This window comes from Choloepus didactylus, chromosome X (genome assembly GCF_015220235.1).
Source record: "Choloepus didactylus isolate mChoDid1 chromosome X, mChoDid1.pri, whole genome shotgun sequence".
Lineage (NCBI taxonomy): Eukaryota > Metazoa > Chordata > Mammalia > Pilosa > Megalonychidae > Choloepus > Choloepus didactylus.
Genome location: NC_051334.1, coordinates 1328605 through 1347272, shown reverse-complemented (window position 1 = coordinate 1347272; position 18668 = coordinate 1328605). Strand labels below are relative to the sequence as shown.

Genomic DNA, 18668 nt, shown 5'->3' with positions numbered 1-18668 from the left:
AAATGGAGTGGTTTCTACACCATCTTCGTGAAGTACGAGTTCTCTAAGACTCACTGTGATCAGACTCCTGCAATAACTACACTTCTCAGGCTATGGGTAGAGACAAATAGCATTTCTCTCCTTTTCTCGCTGTTACTTGCTGGGTAACTTGAACTCTTTTTGACACTTTCACAGCTGAATTAATCCCCAAATCACACCAAAGCATGACAATAGCAGCAAACTGCAGAGGCTGGTGGGTGGGGATGAAACTGATGCCTCTCGTCAGTTCAGGTGGCATTTTGCTGCCCTCCCAAAGCAAAAGTTATAAAAACACTTTGGTTTCCTGAGGTTTTGGGGTCTTGGAATCATAGACAAAGGATGGTGGGTTATAATGCCAACCTTAGATGACTGATGTTTTCTGTACTGTACCACGGAAATCTGATTTGGAGCAGACCATGAGAGCAAATTAGGAGTGATTCACAAAATAACCAAGCCACTGACAATTATGGCAATATATAAACAGATACTGGAAGGGTTAGTGAAGCATTTTTATTGTTTTGGAGCCCACAAGCTAACCACAATATACGCTCCTCATAATAAAGAAGAATTTACCTGGTGAACCCCAGTCTTCTTGTTTTGTGACTATGATTTGGATGATCACTTTTATCTGAAAACACTTATTTGCCTATAAGTTGCAATAATAAGAGTGGAACCCCCATGAGCAGTTACTATCTATAATTGTGTCAACGGAGGATGTGACACCTCCCTTCCCCAGCTCGTTTGCCCATCTTTAGGATCATGGTCATTGGAGTGAGTTTTAGACCAGTAGTCTAATGCCGAGTTCCTAAACCTCAGCGCTACTCACATTTGGGACTGGATAATTCTCTGTGGTAGGGGCTGCCCTGGGCATTTGTGGGATGTTGCACAGCATCCCTGGCTTCCACCCACTCCATGCTAGAAGCAACCCCTTCTCCAAGATGCGACGACCAAAAACGTCTCCAGCCATTGCCAAGTGTGCCCAGGTGAGAATCGCACTAATCCTATTTTGAGTCATCCTTTCGGTTTTTCTTTCTGCTCTTTTCATTCTGTGCATTTAAGCTCTTAGCAGCAGCACTGCTGTGACAGCCTTTTGTCATTTAATCCCTCTAGGCATGTTTCTTCTTCATCGTTATTCACTGGGTTTGGCAGACACAACATTTCAAATATGGGTCAGAGGGCTTCCAGGCTAATACCTTGAAACCTATTTTCTGTAAATAAAAGATGTGGGCAGGAGAAGGGAAAGGGGTGATGTGGATAATCCCTGCCTTGCCAGGGGAGGTGTCCAGTTGTTCAGCACACATTCACAGAATTTTCGTCTTCCAATGTGATGTCAGGATGACTGGGCCAAAAAAATTCCGTCCTTCCTGCATCGGGAGGCCAAGGATCGATGCTGACAGCACACTGTTCCATTTCAAGAAGGATCTAACGTGCAGAGCCCTGCTGGAAGATTGATGATGGTTTTAAATGCCATCTCTGGGGGTGGAAATAACATTTCTGGGAGCGCTTGACCCTAAGAGATTGTTGCTGGAAGGTTAACTTTACTAAAGTGAGATCCGCATTTACAAAAATCTTTAGAATAATGTTTCTCTAACAGTGTTTTTTTGTGGCTGTTATTTACTGAGTGGGATTATACTTCATACTTTTAAGCATAAAACATTGATTTATACATTAGAGAATTGTTTCAAGAAATATGCTAGTGTTTGTCTAAATGTCAGCAACTAGAAACATAAGTTGTTTAATAGGTTTATAGCCACCTTTTTGGCTTTCCTCTGAGCTTGTTTTGCATTCATGTCGTGTCCTATACCAGCAATCAACAAAATTTTTCTGGAAACGGCCAGACAGTAAAAAGTTTAGGCTTCGTGGGGCTTCCAGTCGTTGCCACAGCTACACAAATTTGCTGTTGAAGCACAAAATCAACCATAAATATTACATAAGGAAATGGGTGTGGCTCTCTTCTAATAAATATTTCTTTACGGACATGGAAATTTGAATTACATATACTCTTTTTTTTTTAAAGCAGTTGTATTAACACACCATAGAAACCATCCAATGTGTTATTAACGCACCAGGCAAACCATCTAATGTGTGGGCATCTACTTTTAATGTATCACAAAGATTGTTCATCTTTTCACTTTTTTCCAACCATTTAAAAATATAAGAATATTCTTAGCTTGCCAATTGTATACAGAAAACAGGTGATGGGATGGATTTGTCCTGTGGGCTGTAGTTTGGGATCCCAGCTCTATTCAGGAAATATTTATTGAGAGCTTGCTACATTGAATACACAAGCTCTCATATCTGTACTCGTGATCCTTCAACCTGGGGAGAGCATGGATATCGAGAAGAGAAACCAAGAAATAAATATATAAAGGCAAAGAGTGATAAATGTATCAAGGGTAAAAAAAAAAAACAAAAAACAGATGCTATGATAGCCACTGGGAAGCTTGCTTTATAGTTGATAATCATGGAGGGCTTCCCTGAGATGGTGACCAGTAACTGGGACCTGCCATATAGAAGGTAATCACGGAGGGCTTCCCTGAGGTGGTGACCAGTAACTGGGACCTGCCATGTAGAAGGCAATCACGGAGGGCTTCCCTGAGGTGGTGACCAGTAACTGGGACCTGCCATGTAGAAGGCAATCACGGAGGGCTTCCCTGAGGTGGTGACCAGTAACTGGGACCTGCCATGTAGAAGGTAATCACGGAGGGCTTCCCTGAGGTGGTGACCAATAATCTGGGACCTGCTAATGGCCACGAGTTAGGCAGAGAGTAGGAGGTGGGTCAGCGCAGGCACCCTCTAAGCAAGAAGGAGCTAATTTTATTTAAGTATATCAGGCTTTGGCCATTCAGTTCGTGACCAATCTTCTTTTGGATGAATTCCCAGCATGATCCTGATGTCCCCTGCTCACCTCTGCTGAGTGCCACCCACATCGCCACTGTATCCGCACATGGTGACCTCAAGGACTTGAGATCGTCTGGAGGACGGCCGCTCAAGGATTGTCTTCAATCGTTTGTTATCAGGGTGAGTATCACTCGGACAGTGACATTGCCGAGTACAAGATGTGTGTGTCACCTGACCGTGTTGTCTAAATCATGTTGCCCTTTAAAACGTTGTTGCGGGGCATTGGGATATTACAGGGTTAGATTGAATGTGGGGATGTCCTGGTTCTCCCTTCTGTTCATAAGGGTGTGTTTCGTTCAGAGGACATGTTTCCCACAGGAAAACACCGATGGGAAGAGATACTTTCCTAGTGAAAAACTGTACTGGGCCACGGGGGGCAGTGGGTTCTAACAGAGCAAAGCCTGTGGCAGGAGACATGGGAGGTCTTGAGGCATATCGGGCCGGGGATTTACTAAATGACTTGATGTGGATCCTGGAGTTGTGTTGACTCTAGTTTATGCAGCAAAGCTACAAATCTGGGAAGGCTCGTGGTAGACCTGTCGACCAGGGAGGCTGCCTTCTGGCACCAACAGCGCCTCCTTCTGCTGGGGGTGCGTGTGCGCATCTTTTGTTGGGACAGGCTGAGGGAAGGAATGCAGGTAAAAATCCCTGTGAGACCTCCTTCTCTCGATGCTGTCTGCGTCCGTATGAAACCGTGCATTTCTGAACTCAAGCTGGGCAACGTGTGTTCACCCAGGGCGTCAGGACTGTCCCTCAGGAGCAGCGGGGGCAGAGAGGGAGGCTGTGAGATGCTTTCGGAGGAGATAATTCGGCTTGACTCTCAAAGTTTGAGCCGTGTTGTGGAGTCAGGGATCGCAGGTCCCCAGACACTGGCCAGAGCTCACAGGAAGCTGGCTACCCTCTGCGCCTTGGTTTTCTCCTCCATAAAATGTTCCATAGGGTGGTTGGGAAGAGCAAGAGATGTCATTTGTTTGGGGTGGAACATCCTGAAGACCTGATAAGCCTGCCAGCCCAGGGGAGGGGAGCTGAAATGAGGGCAGCAGGGTAACTTAATGATTTTCAAAGGGCAGCTTCAGCCTTTTGGGAATAGTTTACCACCAGGGCGTTTGGCATGGGATAGAGGCGTATTTGGCCGCCACAGCTGGAGGTGGCCCTGGCATCTACTGGGTGGAGATGGGGTTGCTGCTAAACATCCTACAACACACAGGACAGCCCCACAGCCAAGAATTATCCAGCCCCAAATGTCAGTAATCCCCACATTGAGAAACCCTGCTCCAGGAAAAAGAAACTTTATCTTCTTTCTTTCTTCCAAGAGTTATCAACTGTCCTTTACTTTGAGGGTTCTGAGTTAGACTAATAATTAAAGAGAACAAAGAGACGATGACCCTTTAGGATTTTTTTTTCCTTGTTGAGGATTCTTCTACTGGAAGGAACATCCTGGGAGCTTCAAACCTGCATTTACATTCATTCCCAGCACTGAAGGGCTTAACAGATTCATTTTCTATTGTGATTTCTGCAATTTGTTCATTAAAAGGATTGGGCGTGCCTTTTCTCTGTTTTAGAAACAAACTTTCTGGGGGAGGTTTTAAGGAATAATTTACAGTATTTCCTAATGTTCTTGATAATCCAGGAGCTGGCTGTGATTTCTTACCCATCTTTCAAAGCTTTAAGCATGTGCTCAGCAGGGTTTTATTTTTATTCCTGTGGAAAATGTTTTGTGGGGAAATGCTTTGAGTACCTTTTTTTTTTTTTCCGGTTGTTTTAGTCCGGAGGGGAGATTGACATTCTTTAGACCCCGCTAGAAAAGCACAGAAAAAATTCACAGGCTCAGAAGCTAATTAAAAATATGAGACTGGAAAGGCTCATGATTAATTCATGATAAACTAATAGAGCATTCATTATCCTTTCTTAATGTTCTGATGTAAAGTAGGAGTGTTTCAGAGGGGACGAAAATGTCTGTTCCTAAATACCTAATAACAATATCCATTATATCTTACTAACATAACACCATCCTCATGGGTTATCTTAATGTGTTCCACAATTCAGAATTCAGGATTCTTAAACAGAACATATTAAACTCTTTCCGAATCTTTAAGTGGATGAAGACTTTGGAGATAATCAGGAAAATACTTTTATCTTGTCTCTGTTTTTCCTAATTTCTTCCTGGAAAAAAAAAAAAGATTCTGTGATATTAAAATATAGTTTTCTCATGAAAAATCAATAAAACGTTCCTTTTCATGAACATGGCATTTTATTTATAGACCTGCCATTAGTCTCTTGGCTTGTTCTGCCTAAATAAATAATAGGATAGCCAGTGTTTTCTTTTGTTCTGTTTTTTTCCTTCAATCTTTTGGTGGTGATAAAAATGTGTTCCAAGTAGACTGTACATTTTTAATGAGGATATTTTACTGCAGCAAATGCCCTTTTTGAGTTAAGATATTAATCCCAACCAAAAGAGTTGAGGTTACTATGTTGTATGCGTCAGAGAAAAATGAAGGCAAGAAGGTGAGTTAGAGGGTAAGTTGTGGGGGGAATGGAGCCCTCTGGGGGTTGTACGCGTCACTGGTGATCATCAAGAGTGGGACGTGATGGAGTCATGGCCCTACCCCAAGGAGGGCACGGAAGAGCACGGCAACACCACTGCCGCCAAAAACGTTCAACCTGAGTCTGACAAGGAAGCGGTAAGACCAATCCAGAACGCAGGGCGCTCTATGACGTGGCTGGGCTGGGCTCTTCGGAAAAGTCAGTGCCATAGAAACAAAGAAAGATGCAGACTGCAAAAAGACCAGAAGGCAGCACCTGAACTAGGCTGGATCCTGGGTTGCAAAAAAGAACACCTTAGTACCATTATTTGTTGATTGTATACGAGATAAATTTACTGAATCAATGTTAGTCCTAATAGCTGTGATAATGATATTTAGTTACATAGGAAAATGCCCTTATTTTAGGCGCTACATGCTGAAGTATTTAGGGGATAAAGTGTCATAATCTATAAACTCTCGGGATAATGCAAATACAGCATTCGGTGTCCTTTCTTCATGTTCAGATGTGGGAAAAGCGATGTTCAAAACTCTCCTAGTTTCCTCTAACAAAGCTCCACAGACTGGTGGCTTAAAATAACAGAAATGTATTGTCTCATGGTTCTGGGGGCTAAAGGCAGAAGTCACGGTGTGGATGGGGCTGTGTTCCCTCTGAGACCTAGAGAGGAGGGTCCTTCCTTGTCCCTCCCCGTCTTCTGGTGGTGCTGGGAAATCCTCGGCGAGCCACTGCGTGCAGCTGCAGAACTTCTGTCTCTGCCTTGCCCCCCCCCTCCACCCCCCAACCCCCGCCATGGGTCACATTGGATTAGGGGCTCGCCCTACTCCAGTTTGGCCTCATCTTATCTAATTATATTTGTAATGACTCTTTGTCCAAATAAGGTCACATTTAGAGGTTCCGGGGAGTAGAATGTAAACATGTTTTTTGGGGGAACAGAATTCAACTCATAACAATATTTATATAAGTTTTATGTACGTGTAGGTGCATATATATGTGTGTATACATATACATACAAAGAGAGAGTGGAGTGAAAGGAAGGAAGGAAAGAAGGAAGCAAGGGAGGGAGGGAAGGAAGGAAGGAAAGGAGGGAGAGAGGGATGGAGGGAGGGGAGGGATAGAAGGAAGGAAGGAAGGAAAGGAGGGAAGGAAGGAAGGGAGGAAAGGAGGGAGAGAGGGAGGGAAGGAAGGAAAGGAGGGAAGGAAGGAAAGAAGGGAGTGAGAAGGAAAGAAAGAAAATGAGGCAAAATATAAACAATTAGTGAATCTAAGCAAAGGAGCACACACGTGTTTGCTTTTTATTCTTTCAACTATTTTCTTAAGTTTGAAAATGCTCAAAGTAAAAGTTTTGCTGAAAAATTGTACATATGCAGTTGAATCTTGCTTTCCCCTGTTGATTTTTTTTCTTTTTTAACATTTTCCATGGGGCGTCATTTACCTGAATCAGGGCTGTTTTCTGTACGATGCTCAGGGCGTTTGGCCCCAATCTTGATGGATTGCCCTATTGTGTAGTTCGTCCTATAACTTGTAAGATGATGACTCCTGCTTTTCTGTTATGTGATATTTATTAAGTAGTGGCAGAGCTCCTTATCTTCTCTTTCCATTAGCTGCTTTCTGTGGTTTCCAGAACATGATAGGTTCTTGCCAAGACATGTACTTAGAACTTGCTTTTGTTGATTTGTGTGGTGCCTTCCAAACCTCCCCAGCTCCTTACACTTGGCTTTTACTTAGGACAGGATCACCTGACACCATGGTTGCTACTGAATAAAACAGGGAGGACTGTCTGGGGATTTATAAAAGCAATACTCTGGTTCCTGCCTCTCATTACTGTGTGAATCTCCTCATGGTTTGCAAAGCAGGGTCACCTCAGGGGCTGCGTGTCTGTGGGTCTTTCTGTAGCAAGACCCACAAAGTTCACCTTGCTCCTTCTCAACAAACATGCCCTGCTTGGGAATTTAGAACAATAATTTGGCCCTACATTGTAAAAATAGCATGAGAAAGTTCTTTAGAGTTTTAATATTCCATTCATATTGGGACATCTCCAGACACCCTATAGCCAAAGACATGATGTACAGTAACTTTGTATGCGTTGTGGTGGGGGCCTTGAGGATGCGAAGTTTCATCTGCAGTGCTTGGCAAACTGTTCTCTTTGGGACCCTGAAGTTTTCTCAGTTGGTTACTGGAAGCCTCCCCAGGCCTGAGGGGCTGGGGGGTGTTAGTCAGGGAGCTGACTCCCGCTTCTAACAGAGCAACATGGATTTTCATCTATATTTGACTTCCTTGTGCAACTAAAAACAGTGAAAACCACTCATTCTTCTTGTTCCTTCTTATAACTGTTCCTTCAATACCGACGCTCAAAGAAGTTAAATTATTTACTTGGGGCCCGGAGGTAAAGATGAAAGAGATTCTGTAGATAGTCTTAGCTGAGTCTTAAACACAGTCTCTCCAGCTCCCTCACCAGTTAGCCATGGAGATTCACAACAGCAGCAATAAAAGACAGACACATGGATTATCTTGGAAGAAATTACCTTCAGATTCAAAGAGCTCTTGCACAAAAAGCTTTGAAGCCCACCTGGGGTTGCCTCATGAGCTGTCTCTTGTCTGTCTGTCCAGTGCTCCATGGGGATGCCTTGGGCCGACCAGCCTTCATCTCTCACACGTGCCCTGATGGTCTGTCTGTATCCACTAAGGCTCTGTCCTACCTTCTTAAAACCCAGACCGAATCCTCTCACCTGTCGGAACTTTCAGTGACTCCCCACTGGAAGGGAAAGGAACTTCTCCAACCAGGTGTTCATCCTCCATACCTACCTTTCCAGCCCCAGGTCCTCCTTGCTTCAGGAGGCCTGTTGCCTCCTCTCTGTCCTCCCAGCAGTTCCTGAAGTCTCTCTGGCCAGACCTGTTCTCAGGCCCTCAGAGCCTCCACGTCCACCAGCCCCTGGAGGACCCAGCCCACCCTCCTCTGCAGCTGGACAGCTGGACAGTTGGACAGCCCTCCTCCCTGCCTCCGGCGCATGCCTGCCCTTCCTCCCAGCTGCAACACGGCACGACCGCTGCCGGCACTGACCAGTTTTGATATTTACGGTGACTTCAGTATTCACGAACGCATTGCTAGCTCGGTGAGGGCACAGAGCCGACAGAGCTCCCTGTCATCTCAGCACCACCAAAGGGGCTTGGCAGATGTGGAGTGAAGAATTCCTGAAGACGTGAATGAAAAAAGAAAAAGGATCACAACATCATATTCATACTGACATTGGACTATAGTCATTGGATTTCGAACACGCAAGAAGGTACTATGCATAAAAACACCTCTTCTATGATTTGATATAAAGAATAGTATTCACCCTATCTGAGCTTTCTCAAGCTTCATTTTCAACCATGGTGAACCTATTGCCTCTTAAAGATTATCTCCAATGAATCTACTCAAGATTCCCGAGGGGGACGAAAGGCATCTGATTCCTGGCAGAGGCAAGTGCTTTTTTTTTTTTTTTTTCCTTTATAGAGAGAAATTCAGTTTAGAACTAAAGGTACATGCACCATTTTCCAACATGTGTGCTTTGGAGGTTTTGCTGACGGTGATATTAAGAAGTATACCTGTTCCTTAATTTACACTGCATGCGAGGTGTTCTGTTTCACATGATTTTTCTTCCAAAAAAAAGCTCATATTCAATTCTCCATTTTGGGGGATGAGTTCTGTGGAAAGACAGTTTGTTATAGAGTTTTCAAGTGTAAGGTATGATATTATTTGAAGTCAACCAAGAAATAATCTAAACTGCAAATTCAAATTCTTCAGCCTGCTTTTGTATAAAATGTTGGAAGAGAGAAATAAAATGTCTGTAATTAGATTGATTTTATAATTTAGAGGTGCAGCCTTCTAATCTAATTTTCAAATAATAATCAGCCAGTAGTGAGTGTTAGGTATATCTCTGCTTTTATTAAAATGAACTCAAAATTGATTAAATAAAGGGAATTTATCATTTAATATGTTATCATTATACTCTTCAAAATTTAAAGTTTAGGTTCTTTCTTTGAATTCTAGATTTTTTAATTGTACTTTACTTTCTGGGAGTCCTTAGATTTTTGCACTTTGTTTCCAGAGACAGAGGGGATTTGCTGTGTATGTTTAATTGTGTAATAGTTCACTCAAGATGAATGGGGAACCAGTTGACTTTAGTCATCTGTCTAGTTTATTTCAGGATTCTAATATTTGTGGTGGGGGTTGCAGCAACTAAAACTAAGGAATTGCTCAAGTGCACAGTTAATCCATATTTACAATAATGATTCAGATGCCATTTCCTTCTTTAGTTACTTCTTTGCTTTTTAAAAATAAGCATCAGACCAGTTATTCTGAGAACTGACTAAACTTTGACCATAGAATAAATTTATCTTCAAAGGACATTTCCATTTGCTAGAAATAAGAAAGTGCCTAATAGTTTTCCTAGATTTTGTAGACATTGCCATACAAATGCCAAAGATAAATGTGTTGAGCACATTTAATAATAATGACTATCATAACAAAAACTAAAAGTAATTTTTGACTTCCCTTTCAGCAATCAAACATTTGGATCATAGAATTTTATGAACTTAAACCATTTTTTTAATGGATAATACTGTCCTTTAATATCAAATATAATTTTTAAATCATCTTCATTAGGAAAGTAAAGAACTGGTTTCATCTACAATTCCTAGTTTTCTTCTTAAACACTTGAAAATATTATGTAAGTAAACTTTTTGCTTTTGTTCTTTCATCATATTGGAAAGCCATTCAATAACTATGTGTTAGGTTTTTCAATCGAGAAGAGAAGAGATGAAAACTCTATCAAAAGGAGTTTTATTGACTGGCCATGTGCAGACGGGCTGAAGCCTAAGAAAACGGTGACAGCCACAAGCCAAGGGAACAGACGGGCTAATAAAGGATGGTTGGCGGGAAATCCTTGTCCAGGAATGGGGATGCTGGCAGGTTAGGTTTGCAGTCTTTCCGTGGCTACTTTTGGGAAAGAGGGTAGCTGGCAAGTTTCCATTGGCTGGTTTGAGAACAGGGTCATGTTCAGGACTCCTAAGGGCTGGAATGGTAGCTTATTGCAGATCTGCAGGGCTCCTAGGGCGGAGTGAGGGGCCGTGGCCCTATCACAAAATTCCTAAGGACAGGGGTGGAGTGAGGGCCCAGATCCTAAACCTAACACCATGATGTTTTAACGAAATTTTATATCAGATTTCAAGAATTTTTGAAATTCTGTACTGTAACTCTAGACTTTCAAATCATATTGCAATGTCTATGATGTAAAGAAATGCTTTAGCTTTCTCTGCCTGATTGATGCAATTAATAACCTCATATTGCATATTGTCATCTCAAGGGATAGATCTAGTGGGATAGGAACAAAGTACTTCCCGCAAAGAAAGGAATGAGCTTGCCATCTTTCTCCTGTGTGTCTGGACATTTGTTGAGCCAAGCATGGAAAAGATGGGGTACAGGGAGACAGACAATAAATTCCTGTTTGTCTATTCAGTGATGGAAATGAGTCTCTAAAAACAAGTGTGCACCCTAGTTTATACCAACAGCTGCCGTCTGAGCAGATTTTGTGGCCCCATCAGGCACACTCTACCCTGGTCGTGTACCTCCTACTCTCTCTCTTTTGTCCACCACTTGTCCCCTTTGGCCCCCCATAACCCATGGTCCATGATGGACACTCGCAATCTACATGCGCTACACTCGGCCACCCGCTTACATTCGTTTCCAGTCCTAATGAAGGCTCCTTTATCTGTATATGTCTAACCAGTCATTCTACACCCTTGTAGTTTTCATGCTGAGAACATTCTCAAATGGCCCTGTTTGTGGTTAGATGACCTTCCTCAACAGCAAAGCTGTCCCTTCAAGAATGTCCACACAGATTGGAGATACTGTTTATTTCCATCAATGGAAATATGTGGGTGGGTGGGTGTGCGTGCACAGCTTCCGGAAATGCCCTTCCCAGGTAGATAAAGGTGCAAGTGCTAACTGAAAAGAGAAAGAAATAGAGGAAAAAGATGAAGCTGTTTTGTAAATACCTTAAATTACAAGGAGCATGAGGGAAGAACTGACCAGAGAAAGCAAAGAAAGGTCCACAGAAAATAGAAGGGATGAAAACAAAGAACAACAAAAAATACAAAACAGGAAAACAAGGAAACAGCAAACCAATTCTGTGTTTTTTGTCTCAGCCTCTCCTCTTAATCTTTCTTAGCCTTTTCTCTCTGCCTCCCTCCCTCCCTCCCTCTCTCCCTCCTTCTCTCTCTCTCTCTCTCTCTCTCTCTCTCTCTCTCTCTCTCTCTCTCTCTCTCTCTCTCTCTCTGTCACACACACACACACACAGTTTTTCTTTGGCTCAAGTTGAAGTCAAATGCATCACGGTGATAGATAAGAAGAGTCAGGAGGCATTCTGTCTCATCCTGGGTCTGTGGGCTTGTGGGAAGGATGCTCTTTCCCCCCATTCTACTCTTAAACGCTTCCTTCTCGGTAAGGACCCCCCCACAGGCTGGAGGACGCGCCAGTGCGCTCAGTCTCCACAGGCCCCCGGAATCCTGATGGGTGGCACTTGTTGCTGTCATAATTGAAATAATCACTCTGCCTTTTCATTAGACACTTTGTAGTAGTTTTCTTTTCTTTCTTTCCTTTTTCCTATCAGAGTGTACCAAAAAAAAAAAAAAAAAAAAAAAGGCAGTGATAAAGAAAATCCAGCTTGTTGACTATTGTAGGTGTCAAAGACATGCTAAGTCCTAGCTTTTGATAGCTTATGTGCCACTGTGTTCTCAAATGCTGCACTATTATAATCAGAGCCTTCTTCCACAAGAAGAAAAACTCTAGAGACTAGAAATCTGTGTTTATTCAAGTCTCTGCAACAAGTATTTATTAAGCTGTGCCGTGTACTTTTTCTTAAAGAATAAAGACTTAAAAAGATTTCCCAGAAAGGAAACCTTATTTTTTCCTGATTATGTGACAAGGACCAGCTGCACAGTATTTGACAGAACATCATCATTTAAAAATCAGAGCTCATCACACTGAAGTTCTCTAAATTAGGGTCTCTTCAGGCCAAGTGTAAGGCGAGGTCCATTTTCTTTTTTATTCCCATTAGTATAGAATATCATGTTGGAGTAGTTTTGTAAATTGAACTATGACACTCTTCATCAGCAGAAATACAATCTGATTAAATTGTATTCATCAGGTTCTTTCCTCTGATTATAAAAATAAGCAGAACATTTGGAAAATCTGAGAATGTATAAAGATTCATATAAAACTGCTTCCCCAGAGATAATCACAAATAAAGTCGTATCATCTTTCTTTCTACTCATGTAGATGCATGTCTATACACACATATGAACATAAAATGTATACTTATATAAAAAAATGAATAGAATTTTTTTATTTGCAATCATGATGCCTTTATATAAGGTTGAAATCTGACTTTACCACTCTAAAATTATACCATGAAACTTTCCAACGTCATAAGATATTCTTCAAAAATCAGTCATGTTAAGGACTGTACGACATTCCATTGTGCATTTGATTTAACTTTCTCCAATTCTCATGGCTTACACTTTTCTAACTTCACGTTGCTAAGAACATCCATTTATATAAGATATATATGTGTGTGTCTTTGAATATTTTCATAAGGTAAATTCCTTGACATGCGAATACTGAAATAGTGTGAAAATGTTCAGGCACATTTTATCTATTGTCAGATTTTTCTCCCCAAAGGCTGTCCCAGTTTGCACTCCTGCAACGCAACCAATGAATAAATATCCCCTTTCACCTCATTTTTCCCAAGAGTCAATGTTATCTTGTCATAATATTTGCCACATTGATAGACTAGTGTTTTGGTTTGCTAATGCTGCCGTTTTGCAAAACACCAGAAAGGGGGGTTATTTGGTTACAAAGTTAATGAGTCTTGAGGCCGTACAGTGTCCAAGGTAAGGCATCAACAATCGGGTACCTTCAATGGAGGATGGCCAATGGCGTCCGGAAAATCTCTGTTAGCTCGGAAGGCACGTGGCTGGCATCTGCTTGCTCCCAGGTTGTGTTTCAAAATGGCATTCTCCAAAATGTCAGTGTCAGCTTCCAATGGCCATCTTCACAATGTGTCTCTCAGCTGCAACTCCTCTGAAGTCCTTCTGTTTCTGAGCTTATATAGTGCTCCAGTAATTGAATCAAGACCCAAGCTGAATGGGCGGGGCCACACCTCCATGGAAACAATCCCATCAACAGGTCACACCCTAATCAAAGTTGTTACTAGTCACATCTCCATGGAAACAATCAAAAGGTTCCAACCTAATCGAGACTAATACTTCTGCCCCTACAAGATTGTGTTAAATAATATGGCTTTTTCTGGGGGACATCATGTATACAAACCAGAACCTGCCTTTTCCCTTTTTTTTATTCCACTAAGTTGATCCATCATAAGAGTGAATACTTTTTAATGTTTACATTAATTTATATAATTTTTTTGTGTTTATCGATTTGTTTTTTGTCATTTTTTACTACTAGAATGTTAATTTTTTTTCCATTATTTTGTCTTGTCTCCCCTCCTCTCCCCTCCATTCCCTTTTTAACCAAATGCTTAGAATATCCTTCCCATTCTAAGATCCCAGATCTCAATGGTATATTTCCTTTGGGCTACATTGTGGTCCCACACGTTTCTATGCTTGATTCTTTTCAAGAGCGAGCTTACATCGCCTCTTCTCCCAGATGGGCTCGTGAACCTGGCGTGGGTAGTGCCCAATCCTTATGGGGAAAGGGAAGAAGAAATACAATATTTTGGCCCATTTTCCAGTGAAAATAGAGCCTTAGGCAAGTATCTGATGATGGAGGCTGGATCAATAAAGAGCAGTGAGTTTCACACAGGTAACTTGCATTCTGGTTCAATCACACTGGAAGAAGAAAGAGGTTTTCACTGCCTTAGCACCAACATCCTGGTTTCACAGTGAGGAATAGAAGGAATGAGAACTTCATTATTGTAATGATTATTAATCATCTTTCACTGTTCCCCCAAGCTAAGAGTGACATCTCCATCCTGTGGTTCATCTTTTGGGATTTTATTTATGTGAGTGCATCAACTGGAAATGATGTCAATTGGGTGTCTACACTCTCCACACTGAATAATTTGAGTTGCGCGGGGCAGACTGCATGGGCGCTGTTCAATGATGGTGAAGCTATGGCCTGTGTGGTTTGGCTGCTGGAGAACTCCCTGTGGGAACTCATTTGCCTCTGGACTTTGCAGCCCTTTCTGGATTGTCTTCCACCATTCAGTGTGCCTGTTGTAAGACCAAAGCTGTTCTGGGTCTTACTGTTGTGTATGTAACCCATCCACCCCTCATTCCACCTCGCCATCCTGTCCCCAAGCAGGTAAGATCTTTTCTCTGTTCTCAGTGTCCTAGAATTCCATGGTCATGTGCTTTGCTGTCTATTTTCATTCATTGTTTTTGGCACCCACTGGTCTGTTCAATTTGGAGATTCACGTCCTTTGTTCTAAAACATGCTTTGTATGATTTTTTTATAAGGTATCCACCTATGAACTCTCTCTCTCTCTTTCTCTGGAATCTCTGTTTGCTGAATATGGGATGCCCCGAGTATGAGATTTTAATTTTCTTGTCTTTTCTCTCCTGTTGTCAGTCATGTTGCCATTTTTGTTCTATTTTTCTTTGAGTTTCCTCAACTTGATCTTCCCAGCATTGTGCTGAAATATCTCATTTATCAGATACTGAATTTTCAGAAGTTCTGTTTGTTCTCGAAAGGTGCTTTTTCCAGGAGCTTCTATTGCATGCATGTGTGCCTGGAGTATGTGGGTCCTTTGCGTGTTGACCTCCATGTTGGAGACTGTGTGTCAAATGCCTTCTGATCGTTGGTGTCTGTTTATTATTAAAGAGGGAGCTTCTGCTGAGCTGAGTCAAGGCCACCTGCCAACTGATGCACTCATTAGTAGGCCTGCCTGTTGGGTAACAGGCCTGTAATTGCCTATGTCCTGACCAACACTGGTTTTTTCTTCCCTTTGCCCAAGCTGGAGACCTTGCTACTCACCTGACCACATGCTCCCTCCCCATCCTGACCACCTTGAAATAATCCCGAGGCTGTGGGACTGCAGAGGAAAACAACTTGGACTGCAGGGGAAAAAAATGAAGAATGGCAATTTCAGGCCCTAATTATGCTAAATGTCAATCTTGCCCTCACCTCCCTCTCCCCTCTCTCTCCCACCCTGGCTCTTATACTATCCAGGCGCCTGTGAGTTTCTTAATTAGGCAGTTCTTTAGCCCTCTCCCCCTCTCCCAGCCTCATCATCACAAAGGAAAACATTCGGAACCAAATGGTCCTAATCACACCCTCAGTAAATTCTTTACCCATTTCCATGGACCCAAACTGTCCTAACTGCACCCTCAGTAAATCCCTCATCCACCTCAGTGAGCAGCCTCCTTCACCATCTTCCAGGGCTTTTCTTCCAACCCATTCCCAGCCCTTAAAAAGCTGCTGTCCTTTGTTTCCAGGGAGCTGAGTACTACTCTTCTCTTACCTGTTAAACAGCTCCTAAATAGCCATCCTGGCCTGTTTCACAATGTCCGGTGCACTTTTTTCTTTGTCAGTCCAAAGGTCAGTATTTGTTGTTTGGGGCCATCCGCTTTCTGCAGAGAGGAATTCCTGTCTCCCAGAGAATTAGTGCCCCCATCAATGAAAAAAATGCATTGGACAATGTGCAACAAGCAAGGATGATTTTTTTCAAGGCTCTGTGCAGTGGGGAAGGGAGAGCAGAAGCTGTCACAGTAGCCAAGAGGGAGGCTGGAAGGCTATTGCAATAGCACAGAGAGTCCAGAACCAAAGCTGAAGTTGACACTGCTGCAGCCGAGAGTGGGAGGGATTTAAGGATGGGAGTGAGCAAGTGGACAAGTACTAGAGGACATGGGGGAGCTCAAGCAATGGGCTGTTGCCTTCTGAGTTTACTTGAAGGCCTGGGGGAGAGTGTTCTCTCCGGGTTCTCTAAGGGCCGGGATGAGAGGCAGGTCAGAGGCGGGGAGAAGCCTGTTTAAAGTTCAGTCAAGCTGGGGGGAACTGAAGGCCCTCTTGGGCAATGACACAAAGAGTGGGAGATTTCTTAATTTACACTGACTTCCGGGATCACAGGTTCAGGTCAAATCCAACACTGCTACCCACGTTTGGAGCCTGAGTTGGTGCTAATGGGGTCCCACCTCCTCACAGTATCTGTTTATCCTTCCAGTTGGCTCACCCAGTTCCCATTCTAGTATCTACCTCCCACTCTCCAAACACCTGTGGGCAGTTCTCACCTGCTGTTGTCTTCTCTCTGTGCTTCTCTGTCCAGCTGGGTTAGCATATTTTAAAAATGTCCTTATTGGAATTTTAGTGGCATGTAGTAAAAATGGAGTATGGTCCATCCGCCATTTTACCTTCCAAGCTCTTATTTGGTATCAGCCCCTCTGTATAGAAGTGTGCTTAGCCTCCTTTTATGGATGAGAAATGGAGACTCAGAATAATTCAGAAATGTCCCCAGAATCACAGCTAATAGGTTAGAGCAGGCTTCTAGCTTCATGGTTGTTAGCATTCGTCCATAGTATTAGGCTTGAGCCTTGTGACATTATGACATGGCAATTTACAATGTTAGGTTGACCTACAAAAATGGCTATTTCAAATGGTTCATGCTAATCACTTGATCAAAATTCTTGTCTCTTTTATCAATAATTAAAGCCCTTCTTTTTCGTTTCAAACAAACATAGAACTCTGTAAGATCCAAGAGCATTAAATAAAAGACTCTGTGAACGAAATATATTACTTATGTTTATTTTTATAACATAAATATTATGTTGTTAATATTTATTCCCTGTGTGAATAGAATATATGTCTTAAATCTAAGGAAGACCTAACCAAAATTATGCTGAAAGGTTTTGTGATAACTTATTAGATATATCATTTAGACCCAATGGTTAGCAGAGAAAACAATTCATCAGTGTAGGTTTGACAAGCAAATGTGAGATTCTTTTCCTATCATCGATTTTAATAGCTTAAAATTTTCATTGGAAATTACGCCTGTTCTCCCATGCAAAGCAACACATTTCCTTGAGCAGCTGATCGATTTTTCTGCATTACCCAAGGGTTGCATTTTTTTCAAAAAAAAAATGACAAGTGGGATGCTGTCTTTAAATCACCTTCTCATTGCAGTTGTGAATCCTTGGCTTTGTCTTCCAGCGGTTATGTGATATGTGCAAGCCATAATGATGAAGACATTACTGGGAAGTTGGGGATTGAGGAAACCTTGTTAAGCTTTAACAATTTAGTTGAGAGATTATCTGTTCTGTATGAGTTCAGGAAGGAGAGGAAGTGAATTACAGTTTTCCAGATTGAATTCATAAATATTAATTTTAAAAGTTTTAATTTTTCTAAATGATATCATAGAAATATCTTGTATATAATGTTGAAATAACCAAACTCCAATGTTAATATAGTCATGCTATTAATATAATAGTCATACTATTGATAGTCATGATATAGTACACACTTATTAGTATACAGAGAAACCTTTAGAGTTCACAGTATTTTCATGTTGCACTCCAAACTTGAGCTCTAATGGACAAAGAATCATTAAATACAAATAAACTCACAGATGTATTTTGTTGTATTTTTGTGACCTCATTTGTAATGATAAGCTGGTCAAGAATTATGCCATAATTTAAAGGAAAGAATCATTTAATTGATAAGTTATGGCAGGTTCAAGTTTGCGCATGCCTGTTTTAAATTATGACATTTCCACCCATCAACTCATGAGAAATATTCTCTGAGTTCTACTTGTCCTAAGCGTAGGTTGGTGGTTGGGGGCGTGAGCAGGTTTTTATCTTGGCCTCTTGGAGTTTGTAGAACTGCAAGCCTAGCAGCTATCAAAATCAAAGTGGGTTGCTTTTGTTGTCTACAACAGAGGGTCTGCATTGCTCACTTCTGTTTTAAGTAAAACCATGTGTTTGCATCACAAGTAATGTTTATGAAGGAGCAGTGTTTGGACAGACTGATAATATAGTAAAAGTATTCATTAAAAAAATTGGGGATTAAGCTCTTTCTCTCCATGAAGTAATGAGCTTTCTATCCTTTGCAACCCTTTTGTTTTCTTTAAAAGAATTGTTGCTATGTTTTCTGTTTGGACTATTGTTATGAAGATAAAAGCAAGGCATGTTTATTATGAAAAATTGCTTAGGAAAGA

At 41.8% G+C, this 18668-nt stretch overlaps 1 protein-coding gene across 5 annotated transcripts in view; it reads left to right on the top strand.

Moving 5' to 3' along the window:
* Nucleotides 1–18668, top strand: part of STS (steroid sulfatase) — a 646106-nt gene that overhangs the window by 31992 nt on the left and 595446 nt on the right. For all 5 annotated transcript variants that reach the window (XM_037821492.1, XM_037821493.1, XM_037821494.1 and 2 more), the window contains exon 2: nt 2902–3039. The gene's annotated coding sequence lies outside the window, so the exon portion shown is untranslated. The remainder of the gene's footprint in view (nt 1–2901; nt 3040–18668) is intronic.